The sequence below is a fragment of the Trichoplusia ni genome, chromosome 3 (assembly GCF_003590095.1).
Source record: "Trichoplusia ni isolate ovarian cell line Hi5 chromosome 3, tn1, whole genome shotgun sequence".
Classification (NCBI taxonomy): Eukaryota; Metazoa; Arthropoda; class Insecta; order Lepidoptera; family Noctuidae; genus Trichoplusia; species Trichoplusia ni.
The window spans coordinates 10,091,800-10,108,553 of NC_039480.1; the positions used below are offsets into that span (position 1 = coordinate 10,091,800).

Genomic DNA, 16,754 nt, shown 5'->3' on the forward strand with positions numbered 1-16,754 from the left:
AATCTAAGCATTTTTGTTTTTAGTTAGGTGGAGGAATCTTCATAGACATCTACCTTCTTGGGGAAGGAAGAGGTTAGTTTACCTGAGCCGCCATGCAACGTCAAATCATCATGCACAGACCATGGGGCATCGCGTTTTGTAAGCCGCTTGATTTGAGCCTGTAAACAAGTTATATTTTCTGACTACTAAAGCTAAAAATCGCTACAATGTTATGAACTGACGAGACGCTTGGCGAAGTTTGTTTTCTTTTCCAAAGCAACGCTGATATAGCGTCGTCAAGTGTCTTTAATCAGCTTCACTCATGTAAAAATATCACTTCTCAAAATTTTGACAATCTACGAAATATCTATACTAATATATAAAGCTGAAGAGTTTGTTTGTTTGTTTGAACGCGCTAATCTCAGGAACTATGGGTTCAATTAGATTTTTTTTTGTGTTGAATAGGCCATTCATCGAGGAAGGTTTTAGGCTATAAACCATCACGCTGTGACTAATAGGAGCGAAGATACAATGGAAAATGTGGAAAAAAACAGGGTAGATATAAATCATAACTTATATTTTCTAACCACGCGGACGAAGTCGCGGGCAACAGCTAGTATAAAATAAAATAAATACAAAGGCATAACAGTACGAAGTCTAGAAAACGGGGCACCCAAACATAGATAATATTATGGACGAAAAGAAAGTTATATAAATAGCTACAAGACGATTGAATATTCTTGAATGTCACTATGACCTCAACCTTCGAAAAGCGTTCGTTTAAATCATGTTCTATATTTGAGTGCTTCGGCCATATTGGATGTTAAATGAGTATGAACCTACGATGTTAATACTAGCAATAAGACGAATTTACATATGGTTGCTATTAGGCGCTTGCGAAGTAATCGTTCCACCATTTTCTTTTATGATTTTTAATTCGTGTCATCGTCATCACTCACAGCTAGCCATAAGGTTCCTTTTTCACCTACCACTCCCATGTAGCTATATGATTTATTTAACACATTTATTAAAAATTTATAGTAAAGACAGAGCTCAAAAATGTAATATGAAGTTTCTACAGGTATGACAATTTGTATCTACGAAATTATAACTCAAGTTAAAAACTGAAGCCCTCAAAATTCGGAACAAATTAAATCATCTCTTTCACTTCTACATGGCTGGAATTAGTCAGAATTCAGGGATAAGTAAAAAAAGAAAAAAGTCAGGCGGGCTGAGGTTCCAAATTGCGGACAATATTTCACCTGGCGTACCATCTGGTCCCACCAAATGAAACGCATTTAGATACTCACAGAGATATTAAAAAGACAGAACTCTTGTACGATCTTGACACATTAAGATATGAACGATTTGCTTAAGATTTTCTTGGAACTGTAACTACAATGTTTTCTTTGAGTACTTTCCGTCTTCGCATATTTATGCTGCTGAGACTTACCTATAAACTTCCTAAAACAGTTTCTTTCACGTAACATAAGTTTTTGAAAAAAAAAACCAGATGCAATAAACTATAGGACGTTATAGTATCTCTCGATATTATCAAAATACCGATTCACAATTGGTGTTATTTTTTTATCTATATACGGTACACTGTTAAGTTTTTCAGTCAAGTTACAGGGAAAGTCTTCTTTCGCATATTGATGAAAGTTTCACCGGCAAGGACGTCGCGTTGTAACTTGCAACAGGTTAATCTAAAGACGCTGAAACAATGATACGGGTCTTGCGTCAAGCTTCTGTGAGGATAGAAAGGGACGCTTCGTTAATGTATGGAAGAAACAGGTTCATAATGATCCAGTCGAATAGAGAAATAAATGTAGAGACGTGCTCATGCCGCGTAGCAAACTAATGCAGTAAATGATTATGTTAAATGATATTTATAGATAGAAATTTGTTTCAACATAATAAATTAACGTGTTTGCTACAAAAAAATCTAGTTGATCAATGTCAAAGAACTGTAACGTTTCGATTCGATCCGTTAATCAAAATAGGTCGATAAAATGCTAAACAATTTCACGCCATCGTTCAAACAAATTACAAGAAGAAGGTAACAAGAACTGCCAAAACCCTTTCCCCAAAAATGTAAGTTACATAAAAATGTATCCATGTTTGCCTACCCTACCCTTTTGTCCATTGAAATATCAAATATGGGAGGCGAAATGACGTATAAAGATAAAACTTTAGTTATTAAAAGTTAGTATTTGTTGAGGGCGAGGTAACAGACGGCCACATAGTTTGGGAACTTAACGCTGACGAAAGAAATACATTTGTTAAGGAGGGGTTGTAATGTGATGCGGAGTATTCCATCCTTTTTCAAGGGAAATGTAGGAAAAGCTTCAAGGTAAAATTGTTGTTAAACTTTCTCGCTGGCTAATGCAGAATTTTATAACAATCGGATGATTGTTTAAATTAGGTATTAAAATTCAAGATTTTTATTTTATTATTCTGTATTAAGACTCTTTTGTGGATATATGCTCATTCTAATATGCCTGATTTGTGTCACTTTATTAAACTACTTAATATGAAATTATCCAATTATTGGGTCCCTTTTCTCTCACTACTGCTATACCTACCTAACACTACTGTTCTGTTTTCATATAATGCAATCATATTCTATAAATTGCACTGCATACAAATGTAGTGTTGGAAACTAGTTCCAAAGTCATTATAGTTTTTATTCCCTGTCGTCATAATTATTTGCATGCAATAAACCACAGATTGCATCAAACGGAACAAATATGAAAATTAAACAGAGACTCATAAACCGTTGAATAGTCAGCAGTGGTTCAATCACAGCAAATAATACGCACACACACACTCACAGATTCACACATAGACACATAAACCTTGAAATGCTACTCCCAAAACCCATTCAAGAATTAACGACCTAAAATAATTTCTCGAAGGAAATATATTAGACGGATCAATTGGCCGTGCCAAATATCGTCAAGGAATAAAGTTAAAAACGGATTCCAAGTAATTTATTAGATAATTCAATTGCCACAATGGTTTGGTTCTGATATTCGGCGAGGGAGCAATTTGCATTCGCACCGTGGATAGGGAATCCGCGAATCCGTGGTTCTTATGTGCCTTTCTGGAATGTAATGTCAACCCCAAGGATTCCATTGTACGTGAGATTTTACACGAGTTTTCCTTGTAAATTTTATTAAGTCGCACAACTAGATTTAGAGAGGTCGACTCTTTGTATCATTGTGCAGGATTCGGCTTTAATTATTGTCGAGAGATATAATTAAGGTATTAAACATTATAAATGAGTTGTAGTTTAGTATTGTATATCTCATTTTATTTAGCTTGTGGAGGAAGTTCATGCTTGAACATGACTGAATAATATGTACACATTCCAAAATAAGTTATTATTTGCATTAAAATAGTTTTGACGACCTCCGTGGTCGAGTGGCGTACGCACCGGTTTCAAGGTGTCGCTAGCTCTGAGGTCCCGGGTTCAATCCCCGGTCGGGTCAATGTAAGAATTCTTATTTCTACATTGTCTTGGGTCTGGGTGTTTGTGGTACCTTCGTTATATCTGAATTCCATAACACAAGTGCTTTAGCAACTTACTTTGGGTTCAGAACAATGTATGTGATGTTGTAAAAAAAAAGGTTGTTTAAAAAAAAGCTTTACACTACAAACGAACATACTGTATCCCGTTTTCAGTCATTTTCAAGTTGAAAACCTTTTACTCTACTATAAAAATAAAGAAAAGAAACAGACGAACATCATATACAAAATATTTAAGGTAAAATAAAACTACCGTTTAAAAATAGATCAGTATTAAATAAAAGTTGAACAGGTCGTGTCGTAAAAAGAAAAAGCGTATCTATTAAAAAGCTTCGACTGTTAAACTATTTTTTATTGGATTGCCGTCTGGTTTCCTCCAAACGGTAGCTGAGAGAAATGACGTTGCAAATCGTGCTCAACCGTATTATTTAAATTCGGAATTAAGCTTTATTGAAACTACTTGCTAGCTCTCAATTTAATAATATTTAATATTCCTTTTTTAACAAACAGCTCTAAATAATATTTACTCTAAGTTTCACGTATTACTTTCAAGCTCTTGTGAAAATAGCAGTTTAAAACATCGTAACAAAAAAAAAGCAACTTCGTAAAGAATGTTCTACTTAATTGTGTTATAATTTATCATAAATACATATTAAAGCTCTGTTTGATAAAAGTTTGCACATAACTCCAGCGTTCAGCAAACTTTCTCCGTAGCCGTAGACCAAACAGCTAATGACATAACGTAGCCAGTTACAAAGTTCTGGGGCAATACCATCACGTCTCATTATTACACAACTGCAGTTGTGGAAGCGAGACAGAGCTCTACAGAGCCTAGAGCGGCATCTCTCTCTGACAACCTCAATAACATCAATTTGAGAAGCAGAGGTTCGCTCTCTATCCCTTTGTTAATAACATTACTCGTTTATCTGCAATCTACAGTCAAGTTTGCCAATAAACTATTGTTTATCATATAATAATGTTGATGGCGAGTTTATGTGACGTAACAAGGTCATTCCTGAAATGTTTTTATATATCGTTATCAAATATACTTACTAATATCATAAGAAAAGTTCGTGTGTTTGTACGTTGGTACTTGATATTATATGAGATTTGTTTGTAGCTATACAAAAACTGAATAATTGACTTAATTGTATCAACATTTATCAAGGTCTGTAAATTCCTTCTATTTGTAAGTAAAAGCCTTCATTTGTATGGCATGGAAATACCGTTACTGACAAGCTAATAATCTTGACGACTTAAAGTCGAAAGACTTCTTTCTTTGTTTTTTTAAGAAGCCAAATTTCCGTTATCTAAAAAAACCTTTTTGTTTCGACAACTGTGCATTAAGATTTTCAGAAGGTACATCTTCTATACTACACGCCGCATATCACATACTCAGTTTTACCAAAACAATGCGCTTATGACACACTGTTAAGGTTTACTTTCCTTTAACGTTATTTGTTACTTTAACAGACCGTACACACCTTTGGGAATATCGTGGAACATATGACGGGCATCGACGGAAAATGCTAGTCTATAACAAATTTTATGGTGTTTTAAAGGCCTGACACGTCATTTTACGATGGCGTTTTAATTCCGATAATGTTTATTTTGGTGTCCGAGACGCCGTACCTGTGTGGCCTCAAATGTGTGTTAAAATATTGAACAATATGATATTGATGTTCTAGTTTATTAAATAGAAGTTTTTTTGTGGAAGGTTAAGGCATGTAAGAAAAGGTAAGAAGTCTTTTATTTCTCTGAAAATGTATGTATCTGTGTCCCGTAGTTATATTCGAGCTTTTATGTCCATTAAGGTATGTTATAGGTTGCTTTTTAAATGGGACCAGATTTGACGTATATTATTACTTTTAGGTATATTATTACACTACAACCTCCAGTAGCCTAACTACATGATAAATTAAAAATTGAGTAATACTACGCACGAACATAGCGAAGATTGCAAGCAACTACGAAATTGCACTAAAATATAAAGTAACAGAAATCTGACTCCTAGACCCCACCAAACATCATGTTTCCGCTGATTCATAAAACACACTTCTGGTATTTTCCGAACAGATTTCACAATTTACAGATGATGACGAGCAAAAATCATCATATTCACGTACCTACATATTCGTAATAACCGCAGATTTTTCACTAAATTCCAGCAGTCTAGCTAATGTTTATCGTTAGCTGAAAATTTATGAATCTCACCGGATTCCGGGAAGCGTAACTCCATAAGCGAAAAAAAAATAGCTATAGCCATACTAATCTGAACACACGGTAATCGCGGCGCGCGAAAATCAATTCGGTTTGGCCATCAATAGCAGCTACTTAGTTCTGGATGTATGGGGACCGTACCTGTAACAGGTATAGGGGAAGGCAGGGAGGGCGGGAACAGGAGCAGTGCACTCGCCGCCGTCGCCCGCCGAGCACGCCTCGCGCGCGCCGCTCACAACACGCGACTACGAACCCTGCACAATACAGTGGAAGTGAACAGTTCTAGTGTTCTTCATTCAAAACGTGTTTATTTTTTAAATTATATTCAGTATTTTTCTCCTTTTTGGTATTTTAGAGCGTTTTGCGTTTGGCTACGAATTTCTGCGGTCATTATTTATTTAGGTACGTACCTAATTATTAATTTATTTTTATTAGTGTTGCTAAATTTTTATTTTATATTAATAAAATGCATTAAATAATACAATATACTTATTTAATCTATTCATAAATGTAATCTGTATCCCTAATTAAACTTATGTATTGAATTAAAATGAAAGCGCGCCTAAAAATCTTTTCCATTTTCAGGGAGCTTTTCTGTGCTTCCACCTCATTACACTAAAAAGCGAGTATTATGATCTTAAATCATTCTATCTCAGTATGATATTTTATCTCAGCCTTTAAAACTCCTTAATGATTTTCTACATTGATTTCCACAACTCTGGTATTTAAAAAGTTTCTAGTAATTATATTAAACAGTCAATAAAAGGCTCGCGAGTCGCGGGTCAGCGCTGGCTTAACTTGTTGCATACAAAGTTAATGTGCCTATCTTGTTGTAAATTGTTACGTATATTTAATACTGCACTCCGCAGCCGCATGCGGGTTGGAATATTAAAAGAAGGAGGTTTTATATGACGGTCGGGCTGGGTGAAATGTCTGGGCTTTTAAACAAGATAATTCCATGACTGTGTTTTAGACATATTAAAAAAAACAGGCTTTTTTGCGTTCTCTTGTCTATTTGTTTTAATTTAGTACCGTTATAATTATTATTTTAGTTGGGAAAAGCTCAAAGCTCTTTAAAACATTCTAAAATAAGCCTTTTCAGCTTTTTGTATTGCAACTAAACCCAAATTATTTTATTCCAAAATGACGCGCAATTGCTTACCCTAAAATATTTTGCAGAATCATCTCCCCTAAAATGCAATTAAAACAATTAGGCCATTACGTTGTCACTGAGCTGAAATCTTTCCTCGCTTAAACGTCATCATTATAATCGGATGCTCGGATAATGACACAATAATTATCCAGATAAAATAATAATAGAACGAAATTACCAAATAACTGTTACATTTTATATCGTTTACCACGTAATTAATTCAATTAAGCAATTTTCAATTAATTGAATATTCAATTATGCGTAGAGATGTGCAAATTATAACGTACTTTGTTATAAATCAGTTATAATTACGTGGAACGATAGAAACATCCTGTGGATTGTTGTTTCAGAGTTAAACAAAATATTGTAATACCCACATCCTGATAGTATTGTGTTGTTCTAAATTCGGTTTTGGAAATAACGCAATTTATTCTTCATGTGTCGACTGAAACCACTACATAGCTTAAAAATATGTATATGTTCATGAAAGTGTAGTCCAGTAAATGTGACAAGCATTTTAATTTTCTGATCGATAACTGAGATATATTTTTACATGTAAAGGGCGGTCTGACCTTCATGTTCAGTTTTAGAGTTGTACGGTAGAGCACTCGACTAAGTAAATTGAATTTATCGTTATAAGGCCGCATTTCTTAAATAAATGAAAAACAATTCTTAAAAAAAGGAGAGCCATAGAGTTTTACTTAAAAATAAAAAGTATCGTAATTCGTAATTTCTTTTTTACAGCGTAGGTACATAATTCGAGTACAGTCTAATCGATTTACCGTTTAACGACCCTAAAACTTGGAACATTACACAGAACTATGCGCAACAAATGACCAGATCGAGTCAAACAATCGCACCAAATAGTTCTCGATATTAATTTTCAGTTTCGCAAAACCAAATCAAGTTGATATTAAAGTTCGACCGGATTGTAAGTTAGGCGGTCACAAAGGGTATTTCTTAGGGGACTGCTAATCTGTATTTTGGCGGTGGTCCAAGGCTAGGAGAGATTAGATAATATATAAATGCTCCGAGCTTGTTGTCATTAACTTTGTATCTTCATTCGCTACATGTAAAAATCGTGTAATCATTGCACCAATTGAACATACTATATTTATTCTACTCAATGTTCTAATACTCTTGAAATCCTGAAATTGAATTAAATGGGGAGTTACTAATGTAATTTTCTACAAATTTAATGAAGGTTATAATAGTTGGGTACTGAAACCAACTTTAATATAATTTGAGACCGTTTCAGAATGAGTATCAACTGTTTAATTAATTTTATTATGATTCCTATTATTATGCTCTTTTGTAAGAGTTCGTTGTTAAGCTTTAGTGTATAATTCATTAACTGTGGCAGTTTTCATATTTGTCTGCGAAACATAATTATTTACTTAGAAGCTTAGTTTCTGTATTCTATAATATATGTACTCAGGCACATTTTGTCGTTTTTTGACACAGTGATAGTCTAGCAATCGTCGTCTCAATCTTCAGCTGTCACAAAATAGAGTTTGAAAGTTTCTATTGATAGCACAACTATGATTATTCTTTTCTATGCCATAGCAGGGAAAATACAATTCTTGTATAATAATATGCTACTGCAGAGGAAATAATATCTTCTTACTTCGGGAAAAGATCCAAAAGAACATTCATATTTTAAAACTGTTTCACCTACTAAACTCGGCACTTTATATCTCTGTTTACCGCGGTCTCGCAATCGTGATTGTTTTCTGAGCTCTTTGTAATGGGAAAAACATATTTATTGTCTGTTCAGTGACTCGTGGTTAGTTTTTGCATCGGAAATATTATATGCGACCGCTAAACCGCTTGTAGCTGTTACAAAACACTGCATTTCATATAACTTGTCAGAAGAGTAAATACTAGAATACTTGGAATTTGTGTCGCTTCTCTACTTTAATCATTGATCATTTTAAATGCAGCTTCTATCGTATTGTAAGCTTTTAATGTGTCATAAGTTAAAATATTGTCAGATTGATATTATTTTCAAATGCTTAAAAAGCAACAACCCAAAACAACTCTTATTTATCTCTTTTTACTATTCTATAAGATAAATGAGAGCCGTAAGCCATAACTTTCGTCCTCTCCTGCCGTCAACGAGATATATTGCTTCAAACTTTAAAAGAAAATTAAACCAAGAAAATGACAACAACCGTTGAAGAAAAATTTCCTCTTTTCCTGAAGTTTTATTTTTAATTTTTGAATAACAAATATTCGAAACAGATTTCACGTACTATTAAAAATTGTACCATCATTTATGGACTTTAAAGTGGCATTTAAGAATAGTGCTAAAATTGCTTTCGCAAATATTACTTTTAGTATGGATATCAATTTCCAACACATGATAACGAATAGATCATCTTATGAGTTGATCAATGGTATGGTCGGACAAGCAAAACAGGCTAATTAAAGAGTCGTTGAGTAGACACATTAAGTAGCATCCTACAAGTCACCGCCTAGGTCTACCTCGCTGACATGTGCTTTAGCCCTATAACGAAGTTTTCATAAAAACAAATACCACAGTATTGCACAATAATTTTAATGCATAACAACAACATAAGTACTCTGCCTAGGTACGAGTAGGTACAATTCAATTTCTCCTTAATCCCCGCTGTTTTGTAACCCCTACAGCGAAACCGATACACAGTCCCTATCACATTCGCGATGTAAAAAATGGACTCTATATTCCGGATGACGTTAAGCTCAGGATTTATCGGGAATATATAAAGTTTTTTCTCTGGAAACCATCCTACATGTACCTACTTTGATTCTGTTAGGTTGTCGTGAATTTTGTAAAGAGTATTGAGATAGTACAAGGATTTTCTTGGAAAACCGTCTTAGCATATATTTTTGTTGAGTAATACGTTCTATATTTTCAATTTTATTTGGCTTACATTATAATGTTTAATATCGTTTTTACCGTGTAGTGCTTATTGCTTTTAGCTTGTTATTACCTTATTTTACCGTTATTTTTGTTTGATTATATTTGTGAGAAAATTTGACGGATTAAAGCAAAAAAGAACTACATAAGATGAAGGCCGGTCAAATTAATAGACCTTTGGCGATTGCAATTTGTCAGATACATGGAGAAAGTTAGTAGCATAGATCTTAGTCGGCTTTTTGTTAGAAGATGGATTATGTCTCCTAAAAGCATAATAATAAAAAAGCCACATGATTGATAGAAGAAAAATACACATAACGCCCCTTTTGCTATCGGAATACAGGAATGAGGAAAAAAATACCAAAACAAAACGACGTTTTAATACATGAAACAAATATACACAAGTCTTGATAAAGCAAACAAAACACTATGTGTGTTATCATAGGTATCAAAATGGGATGTCACTCAACATGAAGCTCGAGTAGTTAACGATGCAACGCAGATTTTGTTCGGCGCCTGCGCGTAATGAGAATGTTGAGAGACACAAAACGTAATATAAGACTCGACACTCAATTGTTTATTGTGTTTTGTAGTACATATTTAAGTGCTATACCAATGAAGAGTATTGAAGTACACAATACAAAGGTAGAACTTACTCATACAAACCTTTCTACTTGGGAATAAGGTTTTGAAAAAAGATTTTTTATCACACCAGTTTCTAAAGTTGGGTTTCAAGTACTGAATTGTTAAGACAGGTAGTATTCGCCTGAACACTGAAGGAATTTCGTTGTCAGGTTACAGAGCTCCCTCAGCTAGCTTGGACATCGATTATCAGACTAGTTCTAAAATATATATAATAGTTTAAATTTTAACTGCAGACAAATTGTAAAATGGATCAAATTTGCCTACCAGTGATACACATTGCAAGTAACAAAAGTGGCCAGTTGCATGCATATACACGCGATTTATTGCACATATATCATCATTGTTTTGCCATCTTTAAGCGTACCTAAGTCATTACCCACCACCTTTGATTTGTCATGGTAGGCCTTAATTAAATTTAATTAGCATATATTCAGTATTGTTGTGATGGGTGATTATGCATTTATGAAAAACCATGATGATCAAATCATTTCCGTTCGAGCCGCATTTTCAAAGCTTTTTTAGTTGAGGGACGTAAAATTGCATTTGCAATAACCGCTCATGAATAAGCATTAGCACTTGGAATTTAAAAGGATAAAATTATGCTTTAATTTAAAAAATGCGCACTTTTTGAGGATTTTTGTTTTTAGACTTTCAGACAAAAACTAGTGAGGCACGACTCAGACTCGCGACACAGAAATAGGCTGAAATAACAAATATGAAAACCAATATTTTTAATCCAACACATTCATTAGCGTCACAGCAGTTAAGTAATTACAAGTTTAATTCGTTTATTTGTTGTGATAGCGGCAAAAGAAATGCATAATCTGTGACAGTTTCAACTGTTTAGTCATCACGTTTTATGAGAAACAAGCCTGGTACTAGACAGAGGGACAAACAGCGAAATCTGAGTTCCAAAGAGGTTACTTTTGGGTTACTCCTTACTCCAAAGACATAGGTTTGCGCTGGCGCTGAAAATAAACAGAATCTATCCAACAATAACTTAAATACAAAAACGTATTATAATATGGTATAGCGTCAGTTGAAGTCTAGGTGAAGCTTTCGGACTTCACGAAAAAAAATATAAGAAATTAGCTGTTGCCCGCGACTTCGTCCCCATGGGTAGAAGATATAAGTTATGACCTGCCCTGTTTTTTTCACATTTTCTATTGTATCTTCGCTCCTATTAGTCGAAGCGAGATGGTTTATAGCCTAAAGCCTTCCTCGATGAATGGTCTATTTAACACAAAAATATTTTTTCAATTTGGACCAGTAGTTCCTGAGATTACCGCGTTCAAACAAACAAACAAACTCTTCAGCTTTTTATATTAGTATAGATATGGATAACGACAAATAAATAAGCGATACTTAATAGCGATAATGCTTGTTGCGACAAAAAGCAATAATATACTTATTACATTAAATATAATACAAGTATTATTAATTAAGAAAAGCAGTAATATTACGACCCTTACAGGTAAATGTAATATTAAATATCTCATTTATAATATCTTGATTACATTAGTCATTTATTACGCAATTTATTAGCGAATCTAATATTCTGTAGTGGACAATATCGTCAATGAATGGATCTATTGAGACTCACAAGTATATATTTTAGTAATATTACGTAGATTTATTACTCACATGGAAGCACTTAATTATTTTAAGACTATGCATGGTTGGTCGCACATTTCTAGTATGGACGCTGTCAAGTCAAAGAAAGGGCTTAGATTACAATCCCGCCAGTCGCCAGTTTTTTAAATTCATGTGCTTATTTAAAACAATTATCACTCATGGAGGCGAATTTTCAAAGGTCTTGGTTTGTACATCAATCATACAAACAAGTTTAAGCAAGATTCTGCTTAAAGCCATCGCTTATTTCTGACAATTTAGTTTTGTCTGTCTGACTTGTTTCCATGCACTCCTCGTACAGACAGTTTTATCGATAAGGCATTTTGTTTCAAATCTCCTTTTGTATATAATTGGTTAAATTATATGGTAAGACAAAACCGTTTTGTCTCAAACGCCATTTTGGCATTTGTAACATTTTAATGTTACTTGTGAATTGTCGTCTACGAGAGTTCTTAATACTATATTGTCGCACATAAATACATAATGTATGTCCTGATTATTCCTCTACATTCTTATACACATTACGCGCACAATTTACGTAATACTTAGAACTTTTCGAATAAAATTAAAAGTTTTCAGAATTCGTTCGAGAGGAACAATGTGGAAATAAGTTTTGAATAATTTGAAGCTCTTAAAACTTGCAGCGAAATGTACTTGGCACGGAGAAACAAAGAATTCTAAACTATAATCCGGTGTTATTGAAATTTGAAATGTTCTTTGCAAACAATGCTGTTCTGAATACAAATTAGTTTTATCTCTTCAGGAAAATAACTGCTTTGGTAAAACTGACTATGGGAAGAAAGCAATTGTACGACTTACAAAATGATGTAGCTACATACAAACATGTTCACTGTATTTTTAGAAAACTGATTAAACTATGGTTACTTCTTTCTCTTAACTAACCTAAGTCCTTATCTTATTTCATTTGGATCCTCCTCACTACCCTCTTTATAAATACTATAACACAGCTTCCAGAAAGAACGTTGTAGTTAAACGTTAACAAAACTAAAACCTTTTTTTCGACCGAAACAATTAATTCCAACTAAGGTAAATCGAATCATTCCCTCGTTCATCTGTCGTAACAAGGAAGCTGTAGCGATACAGTATCTCTTAATCTCCTGATGGCTAAATTATGAACGATAGTGCGAATCTTCGGGGAGTCGAGTTTGCCGACGGTTCGATTTTTCCCGCCGGGACTAGGGGAATTATTTATAGACAGCCTGGAGCGAATCGTGCCCGGGAAAGAAACTGGGCAGTACTGGGTATAGACAGGATCTTGTATTGTGATTTTTTATATTTGTGTTGACTACAGTTAATTGGGACGCAAGTTGGAGTCAGTTTTCATTAAATTTATTTTTGACTTTTTGGAGACAGCTTCCTCTCATTATCATTATTTCATTTCTGTATAAAAATAACGCCCTTAGTCCTTACGATTTATAGAGTTGTTGGTTGTCGTATAATAATATTTCATTATCACAATTTATTTATGATTTTTTTTCAAATTTATCAGGGCTCCCAATCGTAATTAGCAGCCTTTGATAACAAACTGGATATGCCTCCTTTAGCTTATACCATTTTCTTCTGTCTTGCTTTGCACATCCATCCTATTACTGCCCTCTTGTTAAAATACTTGACCGTAACCCAAAAGCCCTTTGCCACAAACATTAGAAAATATAGGTACCTACCTAAGGTTAGCTTAGTAACAGTTAAGCGAAGGGCAAATCGTCCACAAAATAAAAGTAAATATTATTTACACTGAATGCCAGCTCATGCAACAGTAGTTACTGTTTCACGGTCAGCCTTCGGACGCAACATATATCATTGGGGCCATAAACTTTTATGGCGGATTCCAATTCTTTAACACTTCGCCGCATGGGCATTAGGCTGCATTTAAAATAGATCAATAATATTGGGTTACGAACTATATATTCTCCGTTGTTTATTCCCTATACGTGTTTTTAAGTATTGTTTGATTCTTCTAAGCATTTTTCTTAGGTAATGGTTTTAAGAATAACAGAAAATTCATTCATTCTCTACATTTTGCACTAACGTGACTAACAAATGAAATAGTTTTTTTCCAAATTCAGTATTTTATTCAAAGTGTCAATCAATCAATTGCATTAAAGAAGCTGAACCGGAATGTACAAAATCTGGCTTTTTATTTATTTTTTTATAGCGGCAACTCTATAATAAAAAATACTTCTACCTATCAGGATTCACAAGATACAACCTGCTATCAGACCGACAAACAGTTGATCAGGTACCGTTGCATTAGGAACCCAAAAACGACGTCCTGAATGAATAACTCAACTTCTGAAGGAAATTGATGAAAATACCCACTTATAAATATTTGATACATTTCTATGACCAAAATAGCTCGGTTTATACGTGAAATTTATTGCTTCGGTGGAGGAAATTATTCAATATTAAATGCGTTGAAGAAACGTTATTTAGTTTACCTTTTCATCGGAAGTTCGTGGTTCCATTATTAGAGTAAATAATGGCTGGTTAACCCTCCCAAGAGAGTAAAGTATATTGAGAAAATAATGTATTAAATCTGATGTAATCAGAATATCAAATATCATGTAAAATGGTATTTGTAACTGTGCTCAAATACATGCATAAAACTAAAACGCATGCAATTGACGAAACATGTGAAATTATTAAGTTTTGTCACTTCTATGAAAATTTTGTATTATTAATGACTTCCAATCAATTAAACCGAAAGCAAAATCTCCGTTATTGACAATTACTTAAGTTTAAACATGTTATTTTCATACATGCTCAACATTAAAATATGGTAAATTAAAATACCGTGGGATTGTTAATAACATAATGAATCTGGAAACGCCAGCCGCTTTGAACGAGCTTCATGGTCAACGCTCAACCAGTCTTTATGAAGGGGTATCTGCAAAACAGTGGGACATTTATGGACTGGTATTCTGTATAGGTGTACACTGTTTATATAATACGCTTCAATACAAAATCATTTTTTTTAATTTCAAGTAGGCCGTTTACCAGGCACTTTCAAAACGTTACAGTGATGGCTCTAGTTGCGCGTCCAAGCAATGATTTTGTTAGCATATCTATAACGAGGCCATTCAAAATATTCAAGGCAAAATTCTGGGGGCTACGGGATCTATGCGGATTTGTCATCCCGGGCCGCTCTGCCTGTGAAAAAGATTTTGCTCTACACGTAAGGGTTGCCAAGAAAAGTTTCGTTACATTTTATTTATTGGGTGGATACTTTGGTGCAAAATGTTTGGGGACAATGGAGGAACGGTTTTTATCGGTCTCTTGAGGGTTGCCAGACTTTTAGTATGGCATCAACTTTGAATAAACTACTGAATGTCTATTGATATTTTGTGCCCGTATGTTTGCGCTAATTGTAGCTGAGATTACCTTTTAAAATTTAGAAAGTTAACGTATTTCTGAGCCAATTAGAATGAAGTGAGAAGTTACTTTAGGAGTCTATGAAAAATTAACGCACTTGTTTACATTATAATCAGACATCAATACAGCAGCGAAAAGGCCAATCTTTTTTTCTTTTGCCTAGAAATTAAATAATATTCTTGCTGGTGTAGAAACACAGCATCAGTCTCTTCGATTGCAATTATATTACTTAATGCGGCGATGTGCGAGCATTATCAAATAAATCATAATTATAATAATACTGATAACCCTTCATACTATTGTCATTGAATTCAACGCAACAAGTAGACCTAATATCTAATATAGACTCCTAGTTTTTCACATAAATATCAGCAAAACTAAAGCAATGACCGAACTATGTTCAGGCTATATAAGTCTTGTGCAAATAAGTAACTAGTGTATTATTAGTTAGGGATTATTTAACAACCCCGGATGGGAATCGGGTCAGGTAAATAGGAATCAGCTCCCGTACTGTTAGATGGGCTATACGACTGTAGAGTAAATAATAAATAATAGGGGAGAAGGTACAGAAGGTCATATTTGTGCGTAACAACCCCTTTCAGCCCGAAGGTCATAGTTATTTTAACTATACTGTATTTAAATATGTGATTTTTTTTAATTGTGCACGTGAAAGCAATAGTAGATCAGTTGTGAAAAGTCGGACAAAATTATATTTAAAATCAAACTAATTTTACTTCACGTGAAAGTGAGAAAGGAAATTTTCATTTTTGAGGATTAAATGTCCATCTTATCCATCATGTTAACTATAGTCATACTTGTGGAGGCAGCTTAGCGATTTACACATTGTATTGTAACAAACATCCACACATCCATACATACAAACTTTCGCGTTTATGACATAAGTAGGATTATTTTTTAATACTTTTAAAAGGTTCACTATTAATTTGTGTATTTTTATATTACATGCATAACTAAAATATTCACCAGTTTAAATTTTTCCACGCACATAAAACGCTAGAGGCAAAGGAGTTAATCCGCTTGGCAAAAAGATTAGGCGTTCGATTTTTAAATAACAGCGAAAACCGGCAACACGATAATAAAATAAAAAAGCCTATTCGGCACACACCCACGAACATTCAGCCTTCATAATTAATTACTTGTATAAACCTCGTGTGAAATACAGATGGCGGCCCGAAAGTTGATAATTATAACGTTGTAGTATTTAGTGACGGGTTGCCAGCTTATCATTTAATATTAGTACAACCGTTGAGTGACAGCCAGCCACCGATGAAAGTAGAA

At 34.0% G+C, this 16,754-nt stretch overlaps 1 protein-coding gene across 5 annotated transcripts in view; it reads left to right on the top strand.

Annotated features, from left to right (window-relative positions):
• The first annotated feature begins 5,682 nt into the window (after positions 1–5,682).
• The window catches only part of LOC113491855 (voltage-dependent T-type calcium channel subunit alpha-1G-like), a 130,448-nt gene continuing 119,376 nt past the window's right edge, over positions 5,683–16,754 (top strand). For 3 of the 5 annotated variants that reach the window (XM_026869034.1, XM_026869032.1, XM_026869035.1), the window contains exon 1: positions 5,683–6,132. The gene's annotated coding sequence lies outside the window, so the exon portion shown is untranslated. The remainder of the gene's footprint in view (positions 6,133–16,754) is intronic. The other 2 variants (XM_026869036.1, XM_026869033.1) reach the window with 1 other exon arrangement.